The 4,128-nt window shown below is 56.7% G+C and overlaps 1 long non-coding RNA gene across 1 annotated transcript; it reads right to left on the bottom strand.

Annotated features, from left to right (window-relative positions):
* Nucleotides 1-2,490: 2,490 nt before the first annotated feature.
* Nucleotides 2,491-4,122, bottom strand: LOC108535310 (uncharacterized). The gene is made up of 2 exons (XR_001887200.1): nucleotides 3,773-4,122; nucleotides 2,491-2,954 (listed from the first exon to the last, which is right to left on the bottom strand). It is a non-coding gene; the product is annotated as an uncharacterized LOC108535310 (long non-coding RNA).
* Between the last annotated feature and the right edge of the window lie 6 nt (nucleotides 4,123-4,128).

The following is a 4,128-nucleotide window of genomic DNA, read 5'->3' as shown; positions in this document are numbered from 1 at the left end:
GGCTAATTTTTTTGTATTTTAGTAGAGACAGGGTTTCACCATGTTATTAGCCAGGATGGTCTCCATCTCCTGACCTCGTGATCCGCCCACCTTGGCCTCCCAAAGTGCTGGGATTCCAGGCGTGAGCCACCGCGCCTGGACCTTTTTTTTCCTTTGGAGACAGACTCTCGCTCTGTTGCCCAGGCTGAGTGCAGTGGCACGATAACGGCTCACTGCAGCCTTGACCTCCTGGGCTCAAGTGATCCTCCCACCTAAGCCTCCTGAGTAGCTGGGACTACAGGCGTGCACCACCACACCTGGCTAACTTTTTAGTTTTTGTGGAGATGAGGTCTTGCTATGTTGTCCAGGCTAGTCTCAAACTCCTAGACTCAAGCAATCCTCTTGCCTTGGCCTTCCAAAGTGCTGGGCTTACAGGCATGAGTCACCATGCCCAGCCAACCCAGTTTCTCTACTTTAAAATTATCATCTTTCAGCCAGGTGCGGTGGCTCACGCCTATAATCCCAGGACTCTGGGAGGCCGAGGCAGGCAGATCATGAGGTCAGGGGTTGGAGACCAGCCTGACCAACATGGTGGAACCCCATTTCTACTAAAAATACAAAAATTCGCTGGGTGTGGTAGCATGTGCCTGTAACCCCAGCTAGTTGAGAGGCTGAGGCAGGAGAATCGCTTGAACCCGGGAGGTGAAGGTTGCAGTGAGACAAGATGATGCCACTGCACTCCAGCCTGGGTGACAGAGTGAGACTCCATCTCAAAAAGAAAAAAAATTATCATCTTTCTTTTCGTAGTTAATGAATATGGCTGGATGCGATGGCTCATGTCTGTAATCCCAGCACTTTGGGAGGCCAAGGCGGGTGGATTACCTGAGATCAGGAGTTTGAGACCAGTCTGACCAACATGGTAAAACCCTGCCTCTACTAAAAATACAAAAATTAGCTGGGCATGGTGGTGCGTGCACCTGTAATCCCAGCTAGTTGGGAGGCTGAGGCAGGAGAATCGCTTGAACTTGGGAGGCAGAGGTTGCAGTGAGCTGAGATCTGCCACTGCACTCCAGCCTGGGTGACAAAGTGAGACTTCATCTCAAAACAAAACAAAACAAAACAAAACAAAACAGGCTGGGTGCAGTGGCTCACGTCTGCCAGGAGGCAGAGGCTGCAGTGAACAAGACTGAGCCATTGCACTCCAAACTGGGCAACAGAGCGAGACTCTGTCTCAAAAAAAACAAAACCAAAAAAGCCCCCAAAACAAAAATAATAAATATTTTAGAAGGAAGAATAGCCCCCCTCCCCACAGCCCCGCCCAAGATAGTCACATCCTAACCCCTGAGATCTGTGAACGTTGGTTGCAAGCAAAGAGGAATTACAGCAGCAGATGGAACGAAGGTCGCTGGTCGGCCGACTCGGAGACAGGAGGCGCCCGGGGCCAGCTGGTGGCCCCATGCCAGCACAAGGGGCCTGGACAGCAGATGAGGGAGGCAGGAGAGTCAGTGTCGGGACCAGCAGGGTGAGGACTCAGCTGACTTGGGCTGGCTTTCAGGTGTGGGGTAGGCCACAAGACAAGGGGCTCAAGTGCTTCCAGAACCTGGAAAGGCAGGAACAGCTTCTCCCCTGGAGCTCCAAAAACAATCGGCCCTGCAGACACCCTGATTTTGACTGAGTGAGGCTGGGCAGGACTTCCGACCTACAGAACAGTTAGAGAATACATGTGTATTTTTCTATATTTATTTTTTTTGAGACAGAGTCTCGCTCTGTCGCCCAGGCTGGAGTGCAGGGGCGCCATCTCGGCTCCCTGCAAGCTCCGCTTCCTGGGTTCACGCCATTCTCCCGCCTCAGTCTCCCAAGTAGCTGGGACTACAGGTGCCCGCCACCACGCCTGCGTAATTTTGTTTTTGTACTTTCAGTAGAGACGGGGTTTCGCCGTGTTAGCCAGGATGGTCTCGATCTCCTGACCTCGTGATCTACCTGCCTTGGCCTCCCAAAGTGCTGGGATTATAGGCGTGAGTCACCACGCTCGGACACACTTGCATTTTTAAAAAATAGAGATGGGTTGTGGCCATGTTGGTCTTGAACTCCTGGCCTCAAGCAATCCTCCTGCCTTGGCCTCCCCAAAGTGCTAGGAGTACAGGCGTTGAGCCTCCACACTCAGCCTAAATTTGCATTTTTAAGCGACCAAGTTTGAGATAATTTGTTATGGCAGCAGTAGAAAGCTAAGTGATCTTGGAGGTGATTTTTTTTTTTAGGTGGTTTCTCTCTTGTTGCCCAGTTCCTCTCTTGGAGTCCCAGAGTGAAGGAGGCAGAACAGGAGGGCTCAACCCAGGCAACACACAGGCGTTATGTGGCCGCCCTCCCATCCCCAGGCCCCCCTCAGCACTCCTCTTAGACTTTATTGACGTTTATTCCCAAAATATGAGGATAGGCAAACTCAGATAAATGAAACACACAGACCGCGTGAACCCTCTCATATTTACCAGATAATAAAATAGTAGCACTGACAAAGGCTCAATAATTTTTTTATTCATCCCCAGAGACACGCTCACTCTTGCCCAGGCTGGATTTGAACTCCTGGCCACAGGTGATCCTCCCGCCTTGGCCTCCCAAAGTGTTGAGATAAAAGGCATGAGCCACTGCACTCGGCCAGTCTAACGGTTAAAAATACCTTTTCCTCACTGGCTTGAGCACGTTCCACTTTACTGGGAACAGAATGAAAGTGCAACTCTAATTACAGCACCTCTGAAGTGCAGTGGCTTGGGAACCTCCCATTCGGGGAGGCGGCCTGCAGAGCCCTCCTCCTAAAGTGTGAGCACAGGGTCAGGGCTCCATCCCAAACAAGCATCTGCTTCCTATTTTCTGACTAATTTCAGTCCCCTGATAGGGAATCCAGGATCCTGCAGACAGGCAGCGGGTGACAGCAAGCACAAGGGTGCTGGATGACACTGGAGAGGTCAGGAGAGCCAGCCCTGCGGTGCAGAGGAAGAAACCCAGCACAGAGGCCAATAGAGCCAGCCCCAGCCTCTGCCAATAAAACATACAAACGAGCCCTGGGGGCTAGAGGAGCGCCACAGGATCCGCGATGGCTGCGGGATCCGGCTGGGATTGGGATGCCGGCTGCGGGACTCGGGTGGGATCGGGGTGCCGGCTACGGGACGGGGGCGGGATCGGTGTGTCAGCTATGGGATCGGGGTGCCGGCCATGGGACAGCGGTGGGACCGGGGTGTTAGCTATGGGATAGGGGTGGGTGCCGGCTGTTGGACTGGGGTGGGATCGGGGTGTCGGCTGCGGAACTGGGGAGGGATGGGTGTGTCAGCTATGGGATCGGGATTCTGGCTGTGGGACTGGGGCGGGACCGGGGTGTCAGCTATGCTATGCGATCGGGGGCGTGCAGGCTGTGGGATCGGGGTGTCAGCTATGGGATCGGGGTGCCGGCCGTGGGACAGCGGCGGGACCGGGGGTTAGCTATGGTATAGGGATGCCAGCTGTTGGGCTGGGGTGGGATCGAGGTGCCGGCTGTGGGACTGCGATGGGATCGGGGTGCTGGTTGTGGGACTGGGGTGACAGCTTGAGGGGTGACAGAGCCCTCCCTCCCCGCCGCTCCCGGATGCCCCTCGCCCTCCACGCTGGGAGCGCCGTGGCTGGCTGAGCCCCCGGCATGTTCCGCGGGAGCCGCGCACCCTACAGCCTGTTCCTCCACAGCCTCGTGTTCAGGCGTTCGCCCCGCAGGGGAGTCCCGTCCGAGCCCCTTCACCCACAGCAGCGTCGCGGCGAGGGGTGCCCGTACCTGGAGGCCTGGAGGTACCGCCCTGACGCTCGTGCGCACTGCTCCCTGGCGCCGTCCGTCCACCGACCATCGTCCCTCGTCCGGACCGCTCGCGCGGGGCAGGCGACACCCAACCGGAGCCGCGGGGACCAGGAGGAAGTCACGGCGTTAGGAGCTGACAAAGTCGGTCCGCGCACGCGCCCCAGGCCCCGTTGTGCCTTATTTCACGGCCCCGCCTTCCTCCCCGGCGAGCGCCAAATAAGTGTCCGGCCCTCCCAGCCCCGTGCGTGCGCGGCCCCGCTGCCTGCGTCACTAGGAAGCGCGCGCCCGCGCCGCCGCCGCCGCCGCCGCCGAATCCTCAACAAGGAGCGAAGCCC

This window comes from Rhinopithecus bieti, unplaced genomic scaffold, assembly GCF_001698545.2.
Source record: "Rhinopithecus bieti isolate Rb0 unplaced genomic scaffold, ASM169854v2 scaffold_12573, whole genome shotgun sequence".
Taxonomy (NCBI): Eukaryota; Metazoa; Chordata; class Mammalia; order Primates; family Cercopithecidae; genus Rhinopithecus; species Rhinopithecus bieti.
The sequence above is the reverse complement of the archived record's forward strand: the minus strand, read 5'-3'. Positions and strand labels throughout refer to the sequence as shown.